Here is a 24,826-nt window from a genome sequence, read left to right as displayed (position 1 = left end):
GGCGTGCTCTGGGCAGCATACCACAGTGTGGTCTGGAATTGGCAATGGGAAGGAGTGTAATAGCAGCAGACATCTGGTGTAGTAAAAATAGCTGAGCTCAAACTACCTACATCTTGTATCTTAAATATGTCACAACCCTGCCCAAGAAGCTCCCTCCTGCCTCCATTCAATTCTAACCCCATTCTCTGGTGTATAAGAACCACCACAACCTGCCTTACCCTACCTGTCCAAAACCCTAATTCCCATGTGTTCCCAACTGAGATCTTCAAATTCATCGAGGTCAGTGAATTCACTTCTTTATTTCTGCCCAGGCTCTTCTCTTCTCTACCTAAATCCAGTAAGCTTCCATACACATGCTATGGTACTCTCTTCCTTTACTGGATTTTCAGCCCACAGGGTATGCCACAAATTCACCCCTTAATTATAAATGATCTCTATCTCCAGAGGCTTTTGGTGTGTTTCAGTCCAGTAGATTGAAAACTCCTCCACAGCAAGGGTTGTGCCTTGTGTCTTCTCATACCATCTACCGTGTTAGTGGGCATTTGACTGGACACTGAATAGATTCAGAGGTTTAGAGACAGAAGAGACTTCAGGGACCACTTAGTCCAACCTAATTTTACAGACGATTTAACAGAGGCTCAGAAAGATTAAGCTGTAATCCTCCTCTGAGCTCCCTCATTACCTTGTTTGTATGTTTTTTTAATGGTATTTATTGCTTTCTATTTTCTATGTTAATTATCTTCCTACCTGTTTTACCAGTTTTTATCTATATTTTTATGGGCTATTTCTCTCCTGCCTGTTACTTACATGCTGGTGTTCCCTAAGGCTCTGTTGGGTTGTTTTACCTGAGCCATCAGTTTCCGTAGGCATCAATTACCACCAATAAACTGAACGAGTCACTAATCTGTATCTTTAGCTAGAACTCTCCCCCCAGTAGTCCATGGACAACTCCACTGGATGTTCTGCAAAATTCTCCTACTTAACTTGTCCTCGACACCTCCCTAATCCTGTATCCAAAAGACCACCCAATTGTACTCATGTACTTTGGAAATGTCGCCTGAATCCCGATCTCCTCTGCATTCACTGCCACTTGTCATGAGTTCAGGTCTTCCTCATCTCTGAAAAACAGGAATAGGATCTTCCCTCTTCTCCTTGTAGCCATTCTTTTCCTACTACTTCACCCTCAAAGCTGCTACCAGAGTAATCTTCCCTCCAAAATTAACCTAATATGTCACTCCGTTCTACATCTTCTTTAAATTTTTCTTTAAAACTCTTCATTGGCTCCAGGTATCTGGGTGGCTCAGTTGGTTAAGCATCTGACTTCGGCTCAGGTCATGATCTCGCGATCTGTGGGTTCGAGCCTCACGTCAGGCTCTGTGCTGACAGCTTGGAGCCTGGAACCTGCTTCGCGTTCTGTGTCTCCCTCTCTCTCTGCCCCTCCCCTAATGGTCCTCTGTTTCTGCCTGTCTCAAAATAAATAAACATTAAACAATTTTTTTTACAAATTGTCATTGGCTCTTTGTTACCTATAATGAAAAGCTAAACTTCTTACCATAGCATACAGAAGGAGGCAGATAGTAAGCTTTGCGGTTAAGACAAACTTCCAGGAGTAAATTCTGATTGTCCCTTATGGCTATGTGACCTCAAGCAAGCTTATTTATTATTTCTGTCTGTTTTCCATGTGAAAAATGGGCACAGTAATCGTACTATCTGATAGGATTGTTGTAAAGAATATGCAAACTGATATACATAAAGTGCACAGAACAGTGCCTGGTACGTATTAATTTCTGAACCACCCTGGGCATGCATAATGACTTTATAAATTCCCTCATGTGTGTTGTTGCTTTGGAACGTCCTGATCCTTAAATGTCCTCAAATATCAGTTTTCTTTTTTCTTTCCCTGTTCCTCGGAAGGGATAATTTCCACTGTCCTATCTTCAAGTTCACCAATTCTTTTCTCTCCCTGGTCTTAGAGAGAAAAAAAAAAAAAAGAAAAATAGAGATTTTTTAAAAGGCATCAGAGATGCCACAGTGGCTCAGTCAGTTAAGCACATGACTCTTGACTTTGGCTCAAGTCATGATCCCATGGTTTATGAGTTTGAGCCTGTGTCAGGCTCCATGCTGACAGCACAGTGTCTGCTTGGGATTCTCCCTTTCCCTCTCTCTGCCGCTCCCCTGCTCATGTTCTTCCTCTCTCTTTCTCAAAATAAATAAATTAAAAACTTAAAAAATTTTTTTTGTAAAGGCATCAGCCTTTTAAATCCTCTGGAAGTCACTTCAACCAGAACTGGAGAGGAGTGTAACCATGGTGGTGGTGGTGGGGGGGGGGGGGTATAATAATGGCTGCCTACTTCTGTGTCTGCACTTTCATGATTAAAAGTAGCAACCATCGATCAGAGCACAGATGCCCCCATTACTAGAGAACATGGTCTTTATTGCACACCCTGACTCCCACAAGGCACATGCAAGCTGCTCCTGGAACATACAGTTGTCTGCCATGGGGCTGGGATGTAGGGGACAGGTAGCTGCTGCTTAGCTGGGAGCTTAAATTGACCAAAATTAGCCACGATTTACTGTTCAAGACTTCCCTTGGAAGTTGCAAGCCTTGCAATGGACTCTAGAGCTCCAAAATAGCTACACCAGACATATTTTGCCAGTAAAATTGTAGTCTAGGTGGGGAGACAGATTCCTGGTGTTTTGTACTCTGCCATCTTCCCAGAACCCTCTTTCTGATGCATCACTTTTCATTCAGTCAGATTGGTCACTATAAAAATAATGGAGGGGCGCCTGGGTGATTCAGTCGGTTAAGTGTCTGACTCTTGATTTTGTCTCAGGTCATGGTCTCACAGTTTATGGATTTGAGCCCCAAGTCAGGTTCTGCACTGAAAGCATGGGGTCTGCTTGGGATTCTCTCTCCTTCTCTCTCTTCCCCTCTCTCACTCGTGCACTCCCTCCCTCTCTCTGTCTCAAAATAAATACACAAACTTTATAAAAAAAAAATTGGCGTTGGGGTTGCTTAGTTTGTTAAGCATCCAACTCCTGATTTCAGCTGGGGTATGATCTCATGGTTTGTGGGTTCAACCCTGGCGTTGGGCTCTGCACTGGCAGTGTGGAGCCTGTTTGAAATTCTCTCTCTCCTTTCTCTCTGACCCTCTGTCCACTCACGCACTCTCTGTCTCAAACTAAATGAATAAACACTTAAAAGTCAGTTTAAAAATTAAAAAAAATAATTGATAATGCTCAGTGTTGCAGAAAATATGAAAGAAAAGGAACTTTTGGAATGTTGAGGGTACAGATGGAGGAAAAAAGTGCTATAAATTATGATAGCCTTTTGAGAAGGCAATTTTTTTTAATATCTTTTTTTTAAGGTAATCTCTACACCCACCATGGGCTTGAACTCACAACCCCAAGATCAAGAGTCACATGCTTTACCGCCTGAGCCAGCCAGACACCCCTGAGAAGGCAATTTGATAATACATATAAAAATTTTTTTGAATGCATGTACACTTTGATCCAAGAATGAACTCTATAGATTTATTTGCACAAAACCCCCATGATCCATATACAATGATGTTCACAGAAGTATTGTTTGTAACACTGAAAAGCTGGCAATATCCAAAATGTGTGTTAATGCAAAACTAAATAAACTACAGAACAGCCATACTGTGAAATCCTTGACAACTGTTAAAAAATAATGAACACAGAAAGTATTTAGTGACTACAAAGTGTCCTTGACACTTTTGAAGAACACTGGTAAGTTATTTCATAGACTCCTGCAATTGGGATAATCATCCCACAGTTTTGTGATGTTTTTTATGATTACTAAGGTTCTGAACTAGTGGGAAGAATGCCACAAGGTGCCCTGCTCAGTGCATCACATCACAGGTACAATGTGATGTGTCTGTTTCTTACTGGTGATGTTAACCTTGATCACTTGGTGTCCACCAGCATTCTCCAATTATACAGTGTTTTTTATTCGGCCAAACTATCTGTCACATATAAAGGTTACAGACAGTTTTAAGCCAAAAGAAGCAAGCTCTATGCCCAATGTGGGGCTTGAACTCATGGCCCTGAGATCAAGAGTCACATGTCTTATTGACTGAGCCAGCTGGGAGGCCCAAAACAGGGTATTTTAGATAGCAGAACTACAGTAACAATAACGGCCAAAAATATAGAGAAGACAAAAAAAAAAAAAAAAAAAAAGAATGAAACTTTGAAGAATGAAGTTTCATTCTTTTTTTTAAATTAAAAATTTATTTTGAGAGAGAAAGAGAAAGAGAGCATAAGCAAGGTAGGGGCAGAGATGGGGAGTGGGGGTGGAGAGAATCTCAAGCAGGCTACATCCAGTCAGTGAGGAGGCCAATATCTCATAAACTGTGAGATCATGACCTGAGCCGAAATCAACAGTCAGTTGCTTACCCAACTGAGCCACCCAGGTGCCACTAATTAAACTTCTTGACTACTAAATATAAAAGATATACAGAAAAATACCTGAAGTATGAATTACAAAATAACCAATCATTATGAGGCACATACTCACTAAACACTACCCAAGTCAGGAAATGCAACATTACTAGCATTCCTTCTTGATAACCACTAGCCTTACTTTTATGGTAATTATATACTTTATATATATAACTATATATGTCTTATATATATACATATATATTCCTGGTTTTGCTTGATCTTAAGCTTTTAAAAAAATTTTATGGGGCGCCTGGGTGGCGCAGTCGGTTAAGCGTCCGACTTCAGCCAGGTCACGATCTCGCGGTCAGTGAGTTCGAGCCCCACGTCAGGCTCTGGGCTGATGGCTCGGAGCCTGGAGCCTGTTTCCGATTCTGTGTCTCCCTCTCTCTCTCTGCCCCTCCCCCGTTCATGCTCTGTCTCTCTCTGTCCCAAAAATAAATAAAAAACGTTGAAAAAAAAATTTTTTTTTTAATTTTATTTATTTTTGAGAGAGAGAGAGCAGGAGCTCAGGGAGGGGCAGAGAGAGAGGGAGAGAGAGAATCCCAAGCAGGCTCTGCCCTGTGAGCCTGGAGCCCAACTTGGGCTTGATCTCGTGAACCCTGAGATTATGACCTGAGCCGAAATCCAGAATCAGACGCTCAACCAACTGAGCCACTTAGGCACCCTGATTTTAGCCTTTATATAAATAGACTCACACTATATTTTTTTGTAACTTGCTTTGTTTATTTAAAAATGTGTTTTGGGGCACCTGGGTGGCTCAGTTAGTTGGGTGTCCGACTTTGGCTCAGGTCATGATCTCATGGTTCGTGAGTTTGAGTCCTGTGTCAAGCTCTGAGTGGACAGCTCAGAGCCTGGAGCCTGCTTTGGATTCTGTGTCTCCCTCTCTCTCTGCCCCTCCCCCACTCACATTCTGTCCCTCTCTCAAAAATAAATAAATATTTAAAAAATAAATAAATGCATATTTTTAAAAATGTGTTTCAAGATTCATCCATTATAGGGGTGGCTGGCTGGTTCAGCTGGCAGAGTATGCAACTCTTTTTATTAAAAAAAATTTTTTTTTAGTGTTTATTCATTTTTGAGAGACAGAGAGAGACAGAGCATGAGTGGGGGAGGGGCAGAGAGAGAGAGGGAGACACAGAATCCAAAGCAGCAGAACGTGATGCAGGGCTTGAACTCACGGACCACGAGATCATGACCTGACCTGAAGTCGGACGCTTAACCAACAGAGCCACCCAGGCGCCCCACATGCAGCTCTCGATCTCAGGGTTGTGAGTTCAAGCCCCATGTTGGGCATGGAGCCTACTTAAAAAAAAAAGATTCACGCATTACGTTACTTGGATCTTTATGCATTTTCTTGGAAGGATAGCATTCTCTTGTCTGAACGTAACAATAATTTATTTTCCATGCTTCTGCCGATGGATATTTGCATTGTACCCCAATGGATGCGTTGTGGTAGCTCACTTAGAATTTTCTTTGCATTTCACTGATTACCAACAATCTTAAGCAGTTCTTCATGTTTGTTAAATGTGTTTTATGAGGGACAGATGGTAAACTGACACCCCACAAACCAACCTTTCCCACCCCACAACCCCCTCCCTACTAGGTGGGATATATGTGACATTCCTCAGGCACTCCTGGTTGCCCAAGGACAAAGGAAAGGTTAACCAATGGTTAACTGATAGAGATCACAGTCCTGCAGGACAAGAGTCTCCATCAGTATACAAATATCTTAATGAAATTACAAGAAAAAAAAGGGCAATCTTATCAACAGCCTAATCTCCAGGAACTGTCTTAATGCTAATGATTTGCCAGAGGGAAAAACCTTAGCTTGACAATAGCTAGGCCTCCAGTAATCTATGAGTCTTCTTTAGCCTATGGAAATACCTTTAAGAAACTTCCTCTTGACTTTATCTCCCCCAACTCCATAGTATATAAGCTTCACAACCCCAGTGAAGCTCTTTCTGCTCACGGGTCCTGTCCCTGTGCTTTACTAAAAGAACCTTTTTTGCACCAAAGATGTCTCAAGAATTCTTTCTTGGCTGTCGGCTCTGAACCCCCATCACTCTAAAACCCCTCATCCTCATTTATGAAATGCCTATTCAGAATTTTTTGCCCATTTTTCCCAATGGCTTGCCTTTGTTTACTTACAGACTTTTAAGATACCTTTATATAGTCTATGAGCCCTTTGTGAGTTATATAAGTTATAAATATCTGTCTTTCTAATTTTGATAATTTTGATAATTTATTTTTGGATGAATAAAAGTTCTTATATTTAATGTAGGCCAATTTATCATTTTTTTTCCCTTCATAATTGATACTTTTTGAAACTAGATTAAGAGGGGCGCCTGGGTGGCTCAGTCGGTTAAGCAGCTGACTTCGGCTCAGGTCATGATTTCGCGATCCGTGAGTTCGAGCCCCGTGTCGGGCTCTGTGCTGACAGCTCAGCCTGGAGCCTGTTTCAGATTCTGTGTCTCCCTCTCTCTGACCCTCCCCCGTTCATGCTGTGTCTCTCTCTGTCTCAAAAATAAATAAATGTTAAAAAAAAAAAAAGTAACTAGATTAAGAAATAAGTCTCTATCCTGAGGTGATGAAGATCTTCTTCTATATTATCTCCTAAAAGCTTTATAGTTTTGTCTTTCATGGTAGATCCATAACCTTTCTGGAATTGATTTATGTGAATGGCACTAGTGACTTTAAAAGGCTGAGAACAAGAATTGGTCAAGACCATATGGAGAGTAGTTAGACCCAACAGGCCCCTTCTCCACCTGGGTGTAGTCTGGCTACAAACTTTTGGGGTAGATGATGTGAGAAGGGCTCCAGATTTAAGTACAGCAGACACACCTGAGGGCGGGGGTTTGCCTTTGGGCTAAAAATGGAGGGAACTGGTGAAAGGTCAGTCTCTTTTCCAGCTTTGGCCCCTGAACTCAGGCAGCCAGGCATAAGCATTCTGGGAGATTGGGAAATTCTTCTACAAAGAAGTTGAATGGCCCCAGAAACAAGACCTCTGGATAAAAACATTTGTGGATACTAAATACACAGGTTCCCCGGATCACCTTCCATGGTAGCCCACTGTATAAGAAGTTACTCCAAAACAGAGTGGTTTAAAACAACAAACATATTATCTCACAGTTTCTGTGAGTCAAGAATCAGGGCATGGTTTAGCTGGGTACCTCTGGCTCGAAGAAGTCTCTTGTGAGATTGCATTCAAACTGTCAGCCAGGGCTACAGTCTCATCTGAAGACTCGCCTGAGGTGAGATAGACTTCCGAGCTCATTCAGGTGGTTGTTGGTCCCTTACCACGTGGGCCTCTCCACAGGGCTGGCCCAGGACAGCCATCTTCCTTCCTGGGCCAGCAACATGAGAGAGGGCACCCAAGATGGAAGCTTCAGCCTACTTTATGAACTAATCTCAGAAGGGACATCCCATCACTTTTGTCATATTTTGTTATAAACGAGTCAATAAATCCAGCTCACACTCAAGGGGTGAAGATTACAGAAAAGCAGTGCAAATTTTGGGAATCATGTCTAACACCAGCTGCAAACTTGGGGGCTCCCCAGACCACCCTCAGTTTTGATAATTTGTTAGAAGGACTCACAAAACTCACTGAAAGCTGTTACATTCATAATTATAATGTATTATAGTAAAAGGATATACATTAAAGTCAGTCAAGGGAAGGGGCACCTGGGTGTCTCAGTTGGTTAAGCATCCAACTCTTGGTTTCGGCTCAGGTCATGATCTCACAGCTTGTGGGTTCGAGCCCCTTATCAGGCTCCATGCTGGCAGTGCAGAGCCTGCTTGGGATTCTCTTTCTCTCTCTGCACACATAAACTAATAAACTTAAAAAAAAAAAAAAAAAAGCTTTAAAATCACCCAAAGGGAAGAGGAACATATGGCAACATCCATAAGAGTTTTAAGTGCAGATCAGCATCCGGTGTCTTCTCAAAGTGGAGTTGTGTATAGAGCGCTTACTTCCCACAGCATCAATATATACACATGGGGCATTGCCACTAGGAGAGCCTACGAGCCTTTGTGTCCAGAATGTTTAGTGGGGCTCAGTCATGTAGATGTAGACGTGATTGAATGCCTGCATGGCTGACCTTAGTCTCCAGCTCCTCTGGAGGTTTAACTGCTACTGCATGGTCCAAAACTCCCACCACAAATCACACTGTTAGCATGGACTATCTGACCTGGCCCAAGGCCCCCAGGCAAACAAGACACTCTTATCAGGCAGAACATTCCAAAGGTTTAGGGATGCCTCCCAGGGCAAAGGTCAGACCTCTCTTTGGGAAGGGTTAATTTTTCCCCTACATAGGCAGAACTACCAGGAGGTGAGAATGGCCGCCTGCCACGCCCACCATTTAGAAAACTCCCCACTTGGGAGTCCCCCCTCCTTCAGCTTCCATCCTTTAAGATCATGAACAAGATAAGGATGCCAATTTTTTGTCAGCTCTATCCAACCTTGTATTGGACGTTCTAGCCAGAGAAATTAGGTAAGAAAAATAAATAAAAGGCACCCAAGTTAGAGAGGAACAAGTAAAACTATCCCTATTTGCAGATGACATGATCTTATATATAGAAAATCCTGAAGCATCCACAAAAAACTACTAGAGCGAATAAATTCAGTAAATTTGCAAGATACAAGGCCAAAACACAAAAATCAGCTCTATTTCTAAATCCTAGCAATGAACAATCCAAAAAGGAAATTAAGAAAATAATTTTTTTTGATAATTTCATTATCCAAAAGAAAAAGATTTCTAGGAATAAATTTATCCAGGGAGGCGAATGGCTTATACACTGAAAACCATAAAATATTGCACAAAATAACCTCTCCAGCCCCTTTTCCCCTTCCCTGCTTTATCTTTCTTCACAGTTCTTAAAACAATCATGAACATTTTTTTTTGTCTGTTTCCTACATTATTAGCATGTAAGTGTCATGCAGGCAAGAATTTTTGTTTGTTTGTTTGTTTATTGAGAGGGAGAATTTAAACATGAGCTGGGAAAAGGCAGAGAGAGAAGGAGAGAGAGAATCCCAAGGAGCCTCCACACTGTCAGTGCAGAAGCTGATGCAGGGCTCAAACAATGAACCATGAGATCACAACCTGAGCCAAAATCAAGAGTCGGATGCTTAACTGACTGAGCCACCCAGGTACTCCAAGAATTTTTGTCTGTTTTATTTATTATTTCTAAACTATTGCTACAGTGCCTAGCACAGAATAAGCAGAAAATATAAATGGTCACAAGCCATGTTAGCTTGTAATGTCCCACTATTTTTATAAGGATAATAATGTGTTCATATGCCACTTGTCAAAAAATACTAACTTTATGAAAAAGAAGGCATGGTGGCCTGATGAGGACTTGAGAAGATACAATGTTTGCCAGTAAGGTAAAAGGAGATGCCTAGAGAATCTCTGAATAGCAGGGAAAGTGAGATTGAAGTTGAGTAACAGGAATCTGCACAGAACCAGGTCTAAAAAGGAACCATGTAACTGTAACAATGGACCCCCTGATTGTCTTCTGAAGAAGCTTTAATTAAGGATTCTTTTCTTTTTTAAAAAAATGTAAACGTTTATTTATTTTTGAGAGAGAGACAGAGCGTGATCAGGGGAGGGTTAGAGAGAGGGGGAGACACAGAATCCGAAGCAGGCTCTAGGCTCTGAGTCATTGACACAGAGCCTGATGGGGGGCTCGAACCCACGAGCTGTGAGATCATGACTTGAGCTGAAATCAAGATTGGATGCTTCACCGACTGAGTCACCCAGGTGCCCCTGATTACTATTTCTGATCCATTTGTTCTAGGCTCTTCTTCAGCAACATCACTTATCCGTGGGTTGGCTTTCTACCCTCTATCCTTCATAAGCACCACTTTCTCTTCTGGTTTCTTGGTATTGTTTTTTTCTTTTGCACTTAGGAAGAGCTTCTTAAAAATTTTTTTAATGTTAGTTTATTTTTGAGAGAGACAGAGAGAGTGAGTAGGGAAGGGGCAGAGAGAAAGGGAGACACAGAAGCCAAAGCAGGTTCTAGGTAAGCTGTCAGCATAGACACCAACAAGGGGCTCAAACTGGTGAACTGTGAGATCATGACCTGAGCCGAAGTCAGGTGCTTAACTGACGGAGCCACCCAGGCACCCTGATATCTTGACTATTATAAATAGTGCTGCAATTGGCATGGAGGTGCAAATATCTTTGTGAGTCAGCTCGGGCTGCTATAACCAAATACCATAGACTGAGTGGCTTAAACAGGAAGTTATGTTCACAGTTCTGGGGCCTGGGGAGTCAAGATCAAGATCCCAGTCAATTCAGTTCCTGGTGAGAGCTCTCTTCTTGGTTTGCAGATAGCCACCTTCTTGCTGTGTGGTCATATGGCACAGAGAGAGAGAGGACTCAAGCTTCCCGATGTCTCTTTTTAGAAGGGCACTAATCCCACAATAAGGACTTCACCTTGATGAACTTATCTAAACCTAGTTACCGCCCCAAAGCCCCACTTCCAAATACCATCACATTGCAGATTAGGGCTTCAACTTAAGAATTTTGGTTGGACACCATTCAGTTCCTAACACCAGTGGTCACACTTAGCATCCCCATAGTTAGACAACCTGATTTATATGCCCTCTGATGTTGTACACAACATCTAGGAGCTGGAAAAGACAAAAGAGTCCTGCTGAGACCTTGATTGTAGCCAAGGCACAGACTTCTCACCTCCAGAACTGTAAGGAAACCATCTGAGTTGCTTACGTCACTAAGTTTGTGGTTGTCACAACAGCAATAGGAAACTACTACAGGCATTTACTGGAAGTAATAAATATTTGTATACTGCATTATCTGAGATATAAATCACACATTTTAGAATATTCCTTTTTTAAAATTTTTTTTAACATTTATTTATTTTGAGAGAGCGAGTGTGTGAGCTGGGAAGGTGCAGGGAGAGAGGGACAGAGAGAATCCCAAGCAGGCTCTGTGCTGTCAACGCAAAGCCCGACTCAGGGCTGGATCTCATGGAACTGTGAGATCATGACCTGAGCGGAAGTTGGACGTTGAACCGACTGAGCCACCCAGGCGCCCCAGGTTTTGATGTTCTTAACTCTCTATACCCCCCAAAATTTCCCAAGGCAAAGACAATTCAATGTATTTACCAAACCAGTTCATTTTTCTTTTGAAAACATAGATTAGGTGAAAGAGTACATATCCCAGTTGATCTTTCAGTTAAGTGGGGCCATTTGACCAGTTTTGCCCCATGGAAACCAGGCAGGAGTGATATATGATCTTCCATGCACAAGACCGCTCATCTGTCTCTCCCTTCTCAGTGGTTAAAGGTCCCCTGTTGGTGGCTCCAATATGAATCAGCTTGAATATACCCTTACCTCTTACTTGCCTACCCCTGCATTGTACTGAGATAATGAAGGTGGAGAAAACATTGAGTTCAGCTACTAGAATTTTGGGGATTGTTACAGCAGTTAGCCTGCTCTAGTATATATTCCAAAATTTTGTTAAATTCTTTTAAAGTATACTGTATGTATATACATATATGTACCTATAGATGCATGTAACTTTGACATATGATTTCTATATTAGTTAAAACTGCACTTGGCTGTGGAGATTATGGAGGGCACCTGTGATGAGCGCTCGGTGTTGTATATACATGTTGAATTATTAAATTCTACAGCTGAAACTAATATTACACTCTGTGTTAACTGACTGATATTTAAATAAAAACTCGAAAGAAGAAAAACACAGCTGAGCGTTACCAGAAAACTTTTTTTTTTAAGTTTATTTATTTTGAGAGAGAGAGAGAGAGGATGAGCAGGGGAGGAGCAGAGAGGAGGAGTGGTACAGAGGGTCAGAAGCAGGCTCTGTGCTGACAGCAGAGAGCCTGATGCGGGGCTCAAACTCACGAACTGTGAGATCATGACTTGAACCAAAGTCAGACACTTAACTGACTGAGCCACCCAGGTGTACCAAAAACATTTTTTAAAAATGTTTATTTATTTATTTTGAGACAGAGTGAGCAGGAGCAGGAGTGGGAGCAGGGGAGGGGCAGTGAGAAAAGGAGACAAAATCCCAAGCAGGCTCAGAGCTGAGAGTGCAGAGCCTGATGTGTGCCTTGATCTGATCTCATAGACTGTGAGATCATGACCTGAATTGAAATCAAAAGTCAGGTGCTCAACCGACTGAGCCAATTAGGTGACCCATCAGAAAACTTTCTCAAAACAAGAAAGAGGTTTGTTTGCTTTACACGTCTGTTGGCAGGTGGTAACAGGGCTGGTGTTGGGAGTTTAAGGACATGGTCAAAGAAACAAGCATCTTCTGTCTTCCCGTATTCCTTTCTTGCTAATGGATGCTGTGCAACAGATATTTTATACATTCCAAGCAGGAAGGAGGAAAAGGAAGACGCAGCAGCTGACTTCCACTTAAATCTCATTAGCCAGAAGTGAGTCACATGGTCACAGTCAGCAACAAGACGGCCTGGGAGCATAAGCTTTTATGTAAGAGTAGCAAGCAAACAGTGTTGGTCGAGTGAGCCAAACTACTGTATCTGCTATTACTTCCTTTTTAGATTTTAACAACTGTAAACGAACAAGATTTTAAAGAGCTAGCAACAGAAAATTTTCAAAGTTGTTAAAGTAGCTGTTAGAAAATCTGCAAGGCAGAAGCCAGGTAAGAAGAAAATTTAGTGGACTGTATTATACTATATTATGGATTATATATATTATATGTATATAATATATATATATATATATATGTGGATATATATGTGTGTGTGTGTGTGTGTGTGGAGATTACTTAAAAAAAGTTAAATGGCATCGATTAAAATTATTGTGCCATATGTGTCTATACCTTACACAAATCAATCAATATCTATCTTTCTAGCCAGGTAGCTACCTATCTGATTTGTGCTTCAATTTACAACTACTAATATCTGAAGTTAATTAGACCTATGCTTCTCAAGCATGGCAAAATCATACAGTATAGAGAGTGATTATATGCCCTGGTTTTCCCAGGACAATCACAGAGTTATTATTAATAGCATCCCCATTCATTCTCAAGTGTTTTGGTTTAGATGATACTTTTTTTTTTTTTGAGAGGGAGAGAGAAAGTGAGCACACAGGGAAGGGGCAGAAGGAATGGGAGAGAAGATCTTAAGCAGGTTCCACGCCAAGTGCCCAACGCGGGGCTTGATCTCTCGACTGTGAGATCGTGACCTGAGCCCAAATCAAGAGAGGGGAGAGGGGCTTGAGGGAGAGGAAGGTGGCAAGTAGGGACTCTTGCTCCTTGGTGTTCAAGAAATGTTTGGGCATTACTTATTGCCATAAAAAAGGCAAAATTTCTGTAGACTGGGAACTCCCAATTCCTCCCTTTTCTTTCCTTCTTCTCATTCAACTTTGATACAGTCGTTTCTTTTGTTCTTGATAAGAATGGCTAACGGTGGGGGCAGAGTGCACCTGGGTGGCTCAGTTAGGTTAAGCATCTGACTTTGGCTCCAGTCATGATCTCAAGGTTCGTGAGTTCAAGCCCTGTGTTGAGCTCTGCACTGACAGCTCAAAGCCTGGAGCCTGCTTCGAAATCTGTGACTCCCTCTCTCTCTGCCCCTCCCCTGCTCATGCTGTCTCTCTCTGACTCTCAAAAAATAAATGTTAAACAACAAAAAAAAAGAATGGCTCATAGGGACACCTGGCTGGCTTAGTCGGCAGAGTGTGCCACTCTTGATTTCAAGGTCCTGAGTTTAAACGCCACATTGGGCCTAGAGCTTACTTTAAAAAAAAAAAAAGAAAAAGAAAAAGAAAAAAGAATGGCTTAGAGAATTTACAGCAATTTAGGCATAGTTGGGGATAGGTGTGGTGGTGGAGGGCATTGAATGAGCTTCCATTTTTTTTTTTTTAATTTCTTTTTAACGTTTATTTATTTTTGAGACAAAGAGAGACAGAGCATGAACGGGGGAGGGGCAGAGAGAGAGGGAGACACAGAATCGGAAGCAGGCTCCAGGCTCTGAGCCATCAGCCCAGAGTGCGATCCGGGGCTCGAACTCATGGACCGCGAGATCGTGACCTGAGCTGAAGTCGGACGCTCAACCGACTGAGCCACCCAGGCGCCCCGAGCTTCCATTATTATAGACATTAAAATAGGAGGGGAATCTTAGGACACTCATAAATTTGGAAGGCATTGCACAAGTCTCTTTTACTGGACTCTATTCCAAGGCACAATCAATCCACTGTACTCGTGAATCATATATATTCTTCAACAGTGCTACAACACATGTTTTTACGTCTTTGGGCACTTGCCCAATTATTTCCTTAGAAATCCCACTTCTATTTTTTTTTTTTTTTAAATGTAGGCTCCAAACCTAGTGCAATGTAGGGCTTGAACTCATGACCCTGAGATCAAGACCTGAGCTGAGATCAAGAGTTGGATACCTAACCAACTCAGCCACCCAGGCACCCCTCTGTTTATTTTTAAAAATTTGACAAATATACATATTAGTCTTTTACACATAACGACACCTTGTTTTACCTTTTAACTTATAGTATATGGAAGTAGATTTTTTTTCCTCGCATCTTCTACATCACAGAATAATATTTTCTTTGACCATCTGATCTGCAACAAATATCACATTTTATTTGTATAGTTTTTTGATTACCAGTAATATTAAACATTTTTCATTCACTTTATGGCCAGTTATTTTTTTCTTCTATAATTCGTTAGTCATGCTTTTTATCTATTTTATTTTGAAGGCCTTTTTCGTCTTAATTTATAAAAGAGTTCTTTCTGTACTAGTGTAATTAGTATGATCTGTTTTACAAACTCAAGGTACAAATGTGGTAGTTACATATGTTAATTTTCTCTGTCATAGTTGAGACCTCCCCCATGCCTTATTAGAAAAAAGTCGTTTTTCCCATTGTGGTTTTCCCTGATTTCCCCTGATTGTCCGAGAATTTTGAGGGGGTGCTTACTTAGCCCAAAGAGTGAAAAAATTCTCTTCCATTTTTTAAAAAAGTTTTTATTTATTTTGAGGGAAAGAGAGAGAGAGAGAGAGAGAGAGAGAGAGGGAGGGAGAGAGTCACAAGCAGGGTCTGTGCAGCGAGGAGCCTGACACGGGGCTCAATCCCATGAGCTACAAGACCATGACCTGAGCCGAAATCAAGACTCAGATGCTCAACCGACTGAGCCACCCAGGCACCCCAAGAATTCTCTTCTAAATGTCAAATACAGAGAGAACTAAAACTGGTGTCTACTCAAGTCTTCCTGGCCACTCACTGGGCCTTTGTACATGTACATAAAGTCTCCTTAAATTCAGAACTTGGTGGGCAGAAACTGGGGTCTTGGTCCCCTCTTTCCTAAGGGTACTAGGCTTCTAAGACAAACTGATTCATCACTTCCCCCATGACTAGGCAAAACAAAGGGTAAGGCAGCTTTTGCCCATTAGGAGAGAAGCATGCTTGCACAGACACACGCACACACACACACACACACACACACACACATACACATACACTCCCCCCAAAAAGTTTTGTTAGCACCTTCTTGCAGGACACTGGGTGACTTCCCAATTATGTTTGCATAAGTGAGAGTCATTTTTTTTAATTAATTTTTTAAAGTTTTTTTAAAATTTCTTTTGAGAGAAAGCACACAAGTGGGGGAGGGGTAGAGAGAGGGAGGATGACAGAGAGAATCCCAAACAGGCTCCACACGGTCAGTGCAGAGCCAGAAACAGGGTTCAAACTCACAAACTGTGAGATCATGACCTGAGCTGAAGTCAGATGTTTAACTGAGTGAGCCACCCAGGTGCCCCCTGAGACAGCCATTTATTTAATTGACTCTTCACAAAACAAAGAATACCAACTTCATCTGATGAAAAATTTTTTTATTTTTAGATTTTTTAAAATGTTTTATTTATTTTTGAGAGAGAGAGAGAGAGAGAGAGAGAGAGACAGAGCGTGAGCAGGGGAGGGGCGGAGAGACAGGGAGCTGTTGACACAGAGCTCGATGTGGGGCTCGAACCCACAAACTGTGAGATCATGACCTGAGCCGAGGTCAGACGCTTAACTTACTGAGCCACCCAGGCACCCCTATTTTTTTTTTATTTTTTAAAGTTTATTTTTGAGAGAGAGAGAGAGAGAAGGAGAGAGAGAAATATATAGAGAGAGACCATGCACACAAGTGGGGTAGGAGCAGAGAGAGAGGGGGACAGAGGATTTGAAGCAGGCTCCATACTGACAGCAGAGAGCCTGATGTGGGGCTTGAACTCAAACTTCGAGATTATGATGTGCGCAAAGTTGGATGCTCAACTGACTGAGCCACCCAGGCACCCCGATGAAAATTTAAAAAAACAGCAACAAAAGGTGTTGTTAATAGGTACAAACCTAACTGTTTAGTATGTGTGTTGTGTACGTACACACACGTATACACATATATTTCCATTTGTGGATTACTTTTTAGCCTTGTGTATCTGTTTTTGTTTGTTTTTAAGGGAGGAGGGTTATATCTGTTTTAAATTTTTTATGTAGTCAAACATACAGGCTCAACGTTTGTTTCTTAATTCTTCATCAAGTTTCAAAAGACCTTTCTCATCCCAAATTTATAAAAGATATTTACCCAGGGGGGCCTGGGTGGCTCAGTCAGTTAAGCATCCAACTCTTGATTTCAACTCAGATTATGATCTCACGGTTTGTGAGACTGAGCCCCATGTTGGGCTCTGTGCTAACAGCATGGAGCCTGCTTGGGATTCTTTCTCTTCCCCTTTCCCCCTAGTGCTAGCTCGTGCTCTGTCTCTCAAAATAAATAAATAAGTTAAAAAAAAAGATATTTACCCAAACTTTCTTTTGGTACTTTAACGGTCTCATTCTCTCACATTTAAAATATTCAAATAAATGAAATGAAATGAAGTGAAATGAAATTTTCATCTTATCCAAAGTTTACTTGGTGAAGAGTGACGTAATGATCTTTTTGCTGCGTGTGACTAGCCAGTTGCAGCACAGACACCACTTGTTAAGAATCGAACACTTCCCCATGATTTGAATTTTTCTTTTATCATCCAGAGGAAGTTCCCACGGCTTATTTCAAGACTTTATGACTGTTTTCGCCCCAGTCAGCCACTTTTCCCTCACTCTTAGCAGACAACTCTTTGCAAGTAATTAAGTCTATCAAAACCTCCTTCAACTCTATCACAACTCTACTCTTCATATGAACGTAGACCTTTGCTTATTTCTAGAACAAGGCTTGGCAAACACTTTCCGTAAGGGGACAGATAGTAAATATTTATTTTTTTAAGTTTATTTATTTAAGTAATCTCTACACCCAAAGTTGGGCTCAAACTCACAACCCCAAGATCAAGAGCTGCACTCTCTTCTGACTGAGCCAGGCAGGTGCCCCAGATTTCTAATTTTTTAAAAAATTTATCAGATAGTAAATATATTATTTTATTTATTTTTTCGGATAATAAATATTGTAGATTTTGAAGGCCAAGAGGTGAAATCAAGGATATTATGTAGGTATTTATATATTTAAATACACCTACGTATATTATGCAGTCACACACACACATCTGCCAATGAGAAGGGAATTGTTTTTAATTAAAAAAATTTTTTTAGGGGACGCCTGGGTGGCTCAGTTGGCTGAGCGTCCAACTTTGGCTCAGGTCAAGATCTCGCTGTTCATGACTTCCAGGCCCGCATCGAGCTCTGTGCTGATGGCTCGGGGCCCAGAGCCTGCTTCGTATTCTGTGCCTCCCTCTCTCTCTGCCCCTTCCCCCCTCATGCTCTGTCTCTCTCTGTCTCTCAATAAATGAATAAATGTTTAAAAAAGTTAAAAAAAAAAATTTTTTTAGGAGTAACATTTTACTTAATTGGGGCTCAAATCATTTGCAAATATCCATCAGTTAAAACCATTCTTCCCTCCAGGGGCCATGCAGAAATGGATTTGGCCCTGACCTTTGACATCTTCATTTGGTCCTTAAATGGAAAACTGCTCCTGAGAGTCCCTCCTACCCCCAAGGTCAGTTCCAGACTTCAATTCTTTTGGGCTCTTCAGACACATTAGACATAAATCTATTTAGCAATTCTATTCCAATCCCAAACAGCTTTCTAAACTCCTCCTTTCAGTGATTAATTTGTATATTTACATAATAAAAAGCCCTTTTGAGGCCAAAGGAAATATAAAAGTAATTTAAATAGGCGGCAAATCCTGTTTGACCACAGTATATTTACAACCAAAGGAAGTTATAAAGTACATCCTCCAGTAAAGCCACACATTTCTGTGACAAATGTAATACAAAATATTTTAAAAAGTTAAAAAAGATCATTTATAGTTGGTTTCAGAAAACAGACATAATTATCTATTCATCAGCTTGCTTTTCTTTTTCCATTTTCTTTTTCTTATTATTAACTTTTGGTATCTCTTGAGGATGGTGACTCATTAACACAATAATGTGCTAGGTAGTTAGAAAAAGCCGTCCTTTCACAAATAAAACTTCATATATCTAAAATACATACTACCAGGGCACCTGGGTGGCTCAGTCAGTTAAATGTCCAACTCTTGGTTTCAGCTCAGGTCATGCTGAAGCCCCGAGTTGGGCTCCGCAGCTAGCAGCGTGAAACCTGCTTGAGATTCTCTCTCTCCCTCTCTTTCTGCCCCTCCCATGCTCACACTGTCTCTGTCTCTCTGTCTGAAAATAAATAAATAGCTTAAAAAAAAATAAAATACATACTACCAATGGAGTGTTTATTATAGGAACATCCCATGGACTATATGGGAAAGTGCTCCTGGAGACCTGAGCTCAAATTCTGATGCTAAAACTAACCCAGGACTCATTTTTGTCAACTGTTTAATCACTGCTAATTTCAATTTTTTAATTTTATCGTTAAAAAAAATTTTGGAGGTGTGCCTGGGTGGCTTTGGCAGTTAAGCACCCAACTCTTGATTTTGGCTTAGGTTATGATCTCATGATCCATGGGTTCGGAGCCCCATGTTGGGCTGTGTGCTGACAGTGAGGAGCTTGTGTGGGATTTTCTCACTCCCCCTCTCTCTGCCCCTTCCTTTCTCTCTCTCTCTCAAAATAAATAAACATTAAAAAAAAAGGTTTAAAAAATTTTTTGGACATAATCTAAAGCATACAGAAAAGGTATAAGTACAGCACAAAAAACTTTTTTTTTTTTTTCCCGGATCATTTGAGAGCAAACAGCAGAGATGATGCCCCATCATTCCCAAACCCTTCCATGTATTTCCCACAAGCAGGGATAATTCTCCTAAATAGCTACAGCACAATTATCAAAATCAAGATATTAATACCCATATATTACTATTACCTCAGATCCCATTCAGGTTTTACCAATTGTTCTAGAAATGTCTTTTGTATCAAAACAAATTTGTCATTTAACCATTAAAAAATTTTTTTTAACGTTTATTTATTTTTGAGGGAGAGACAGAGTGTGAGCATGGGAGGGGCAGAGAGAGAGGGAGACACAGAACCTGAAGCAGTTTCCAGGCTCCAGACTGTCAGCACAGAGCCCCACGCAGGGCTCAAACACAAGAGCCGTGAGATCATGACCTGAGCCAAAGTCAATGCTTAACTAACTGAGCCACCCAGGCACCCTTACCATTTAATCATTTTTAAAGATACAGTTCAATGGCATTTATACATTTACATTGTTGTGCAACCATTACTACCAACCATCTCGACTTTTTCATCTTTCCAAAATGAAACTCCATACCCATGAAACAATAAGTCTTCAGTTTCCCCTTCCCCTGGCCCCCAGCAACCACCATTCTGTTTATCTCTATGAATCTGACCACACTAGGTATCTCATATAAGTAGGATCATACAATATTTGCTCTTTTGTGTCTGGCTTATTTCACTTAGCATAATGCCTTCAAGGTTCATTCATGTTGTGGCATATGTCAGAATTTCTTTACTTCTTAAGGCTGAATAATGTTCTGTTTTGTTTATATACTGCATTTTGTTTATCCATTCACCCATCAATGGACACTTGAGTTGTTTCCACCTTTTCAGTATTGTGAATAATGCTGCTGTGAACACTGGTGTATACAAATATCTGTTCAAGTTCCTGCGTTCAATTCTTTTGGGTGTACACTCAGAAGTAACATCGTTGGATCACATTAAAATTCTAATTTTCTGAGGAACCGCCAGAATGTTTTCAAGAGTGCCTGTACCATTCTACATTCCCACCAGCAATACACAAAGGTTCCGATTGTTCTACATCATTAGCAACACTTATGTTCTGTTTTGTTTAGTTTTTTCAATAATAGTCATCCTAATACATATGAAGTGGTAGCTCCTTGTGGTTTCTGTGTTTTTTGTTTTGTTTTCCATTGTAGTTTGAGTTGCATTTTGTCATGTCTTTTTAATCACATTCAATCTGGAATAATTCCTCAGTCTCTCCTTGACATTCATGACCTAGACACTATTCTCTGTTGTTCCCCCAAATGAATAGTGGCTCAAATGGAAGTTTAATTATCACTCCCATAAATTCCAAAGCCAATGTTCCTACTAGGTAGTGATTCGAGAAACCAGGCTCCTTCTGTCTTGTGTCTTTGCCATCTTCTTATGTGGTTTCCAAATGACCTTGAAACTTTATTTTAAAAATTTTTAAGTGTTTATTTATTTTTGAGACAGGGAAAGACAGAGTGTGAGTGAAGGAAGGTCAGAGAGAGAGGGAGACATAGAACGTGGAGCAGGCTCCAGGCTCCAAGCTGTCAGCACAGAGCCCAATGTAGGGCTTGAACCCATGGACTGCAAGATCATGACCTGAGCTGAAGTCAGACGCTTAACCAACTGAGCCACTCAGGCACCCCTGGATTCATGGTTTTCTATTTTATTCAGTGAGTTATGATCTGTTACTATCATTATTTATTCTGATATTCAAATTGTTCCAGATTTGGCTATTGGCAGCTCATTTAAGTTGGCTTCTTTGATCTTTGAACATGTTGCCACCATTCTGTGAGGACTTCCTTACCTCCTACAAGATATTTCAGACTCATCTTGTATTTTCCCTGTCTTAGCCTTAGAATCAGCCATTTTACCAAGGAGCGCTAGTTCTTTCTAAAAGAGAAGAGCATTTAAAAGCCAAGATCTGCGGTGTCCTAAGAGTATTTGTTGCTGTTGGGGTATTGTTGTTCCCAAGCCTTTCTGTGGGTAGGCCTGAGGAATACATGTATTTATATCACACACACACACACACACACACACATGCATATATATATATACATATATATGTATATATATACATGAGGGGTGGCAGAATATGCCACCCCCAAATATGCCACTTTGTTACAAGGATTATTTTGAGCAAAAGGCACTTAAAAAAACAGCAGGTGCAGGAAGCGTGCTGTGATCCCTCCCTTTTCTTCCTGAAAGCAGGAGATGAAACTCCCATGTGAAAGATGCCTTCCCTATTCCAGGAGAAACAACATTCTTATCATCAGAGATGGGGGGATGAGGCTGAGAGAATTCTTTATAAACAGACCTTGTTAAGTCCCTGTGTGCCCTGTTGTGTGCTTGGCTCCTGGTGGGGAGCTGGGCTGGCCCCGGGGCAGCAGTGGGCTTGGTCCTTCACGCCCACGTTGGACCCGTTCCTGGGGCTCTGGGGCGCATGTCTGATGTTGCCTCTCCCTCCTCCTCTCCCTCAGGAGGCTCCAAAACCCCAAACTTGTCCTTGTTCTTACAGCTGACTGTGAAACCTCAGGGCCTCAGTGCGGATGGCAACATCGGGGCTGAGCTAACTGGCTCTCTGGACAAGAATGAAGTAAAGATCTTAGACCAGTTTTAAAAGAGGAAAGAAATTTAGAAATGCTGCTGATTATGGACTTGATGCTCGTCTCTTCCACCAAGCTTTCATAAGCTTTAGAAATTATATCATGAAGTCTCATTCCCTGGATGTGGACATTCGCATTATTTTGAATGATATTGCTTTAGTGTAGCTCATGTAGATGATATATTTCCATTTTTGTGGAGACATGCAAAACAGATATTGCCTGTGTTAGAATGTAAGGATGATCTGTGTAAAATAAGTGACTTGAGAATATCACCTAACTGGTACCCAGAAGCCAGAGCCATATAGTAGAAGATAATATTCCATTCAGACCCCACAAACAGTGGAAAGATTTACCAATCCAGAAATACTTGTTACCAAAGTATGGCATGTAAACGGAAATAGATATAATCCCTGTTCTCATGGAATTTATTAAGAGAGACAAATATCGGGGCGCCTGGGTGGCTCAGTCGGTTGAGCGGCCGACTTCGGCTCAGGTCATGATCTCGCGGTCTGTGAGTTCGAGCCCTGCGTCGGGCTCTGTGCTGACAGCTCAGAGCCTGGAGCCTGCTTCAGATTCTGTGTCTCCCTCTCTCTGACCCTCCCCTGTTCATGCTCTGTCTCTCTCTGTCTCAAAAATAAATAAACGTTAAAAAAAAAAAAATTAAAAAAAAAAAAAAAAAGAGAGACAAATATCAAGGCACCTGGGCTCAGTCAGTAGATAGAACACGTGACTCTTGATCTCAGGGTTTCGAGTTCAAGCCCACGTTGGGTATAGAGCCTACCTTAAAAAAAAAAAAAAACCTAAAAAAAAAAGAGACAAATATTAATCAGATAATCATGCTAATGAATACATTATTGCAAACTGAAAACTTAATGACAAAAGGAAATATTTGTACTTTATAGTCGTTGGTCTGTATTCCAAACTCTTCCCATGTATTAATCACATAAAATAACTTACTATATGAAATGTAATAGGTATATAGTTTTACTATGCCCACCAGATTTTACCCATTTGCAGATAATGAAACTTAGGCAGAGAGAAGTTAGTAACTTGTCCAAGGCCACACAGCTAATAAGTGGTAGAGCTGGAATTCAAACCCAGATAGTTTGGCCCCTGCTTCTAACCATTATACTACACTGCTTCTCACAGTAGCTCTGAAGGAAAGAAAGGGATCTGTGAGAACATCTAAGAAAGAAAACTGACTTCAAGTTTATTTAAGTAATCCCTACAGCCAACATGGGGCTTGAACCCATGACCCTGAGATCAAGAGTCGCATGCTCTTCCAACTGAGCCAGCCAGGTGCCCCAGAAAGAAAACTGATTTACACAGAAGCCTTCTGAGGAAGCACTGCTTGAGCTGTGACCCCAAGTTTGAGTAGGAATTAACTCTGCAGAGTGGATGGTGGTGGTAGGGGAAATGATCATTCAAGCTTGTGGCCATAATGTACAAAGTCCCTGAGGCAAGATGGAACAAGGCACAGTGAAGAAACCGAAAGGCCAGTGTAGCTAAGTTGTAAAAAGCAAGGGGGAAGTGGGATATTATGTGGCTAAAGACGTAGTCCAGGCCAAACGAAAGGTCTCATAGGCCCTTAAAATTTTTTTCATCCTAAAAGCAAGGGAAACTCATGGAGATGTGTATTCAGAAAGCAGGGATCAGTTTTCCTTTGAAAAGATTACTCTTACTACAGTTTAGACAGTGGGTTGCAAAGGAATCACAAGAGCATGTGGAGATGAGGGGAGTGGTATCTTGAGGGTGGAAAGTTGATTTAGGGTGGTGACAATGGAAATAGAGACAAATGGAAGGGTTTGGAGAAATATTTAGAAAGTCAAATTGACAGGACTGGGTAATATAGATTGGATATAAGGGGTAAGAAGTTGTAGGTTTCAAGTTGTAGGTTTCCACTCTTATATCTGTCAGTAAAATCAGTTAATTTATCTTCTAAATGTCTTTCTTTCTAGTACAACTAAGTGAATGGTAACCCCATGAGATAGGGACTATGGAAGAAGATGAAGAGGTTTAGGGAGGAGATTATTGAGTCTTCAACATGCTGAATTTGAGGTGCCTTTGAGACATTTACGTGGATATATTAAATAGGCAGTTGTCAAGATGGATCTAGACTTCAAAGGTTAGACCTGGGCTAAAGTTATACACTGAGGAACTATCACTGCCCGTCTGGCAAATAAAGCTGCAGCGCAGATGAGTTTGCCTAGGGGGTGAAGAAAACCGACTGAGAAGATAAGGGGGTCTAGAGTTAGTATTTGAGGAAGTCTAACAAGAGTAAGGAGTGCAGGAAAGGGCTACCTTAGTAGGCCTGGATGGCTTAAACCCCATCCTTTCCAAAGAAAGGCCTGTCTTTGGTCAAACTGGCACTTGACTGACTCCTGGGAGATAGTATCTGAGTCCTTAGAATACTCTGCCTAGTAAGAGTGTTTCGTATGCTTGCGGCCTGGGCCATGTGTATCAGTTTGACCTCAGTAGGCTGGAGACCGAGTAGTTGGGATCAGTTAGGTGGGTGCTCCATGCTTAAGTGATAGATCCCAAATAAAAACCCTGTACACCAAGGCTCGGGTGAGTTTTCCTGTTTGGCAACATGTGTGTTG

General features: G+C 41.2%; 1 long non-coding RNA gene across 2 annotated transcripts in view; it reads right to left on the bottom strand.

Annotated features, from left to right (window-relative positions):
• The window catches only part of LOC102954498, a 45,604-nt gene that overhangs the window by 13,056 nt on the left and 7,722 nt on the right, over window positions 1–24,826 (bottom strand). For both annotated transcript variants that reach the window (XR_006220470.1, XR_006220471.1), the window contains exon 2: window positions 14,970–15,053. This is a non-coding gene — a long non-coding RNA (uncharacterized LOC102954498). The remainder of the gene's footprint in view (window positions 1–14,969; window positions 15,054–24,826) is intronic.

The sequence above is a fragment of the Panthera tigris genome, chromosome C1, assembly GCF_018350195.1.
Source record: "Panthera tigris isolate Pti1 chromosome C1, P.tigris_Pti1_mat1.1, whole genome shotgun sequence".
Lineage (NCBI taxonomy): Eukaryota > Metazoa > Chordata > Mammalia > Carnivora > Felidae > Panthera > Panthera tigris.
This window is presented reverse-complemented; position numbering and strand designations above follow the sequence as displayed.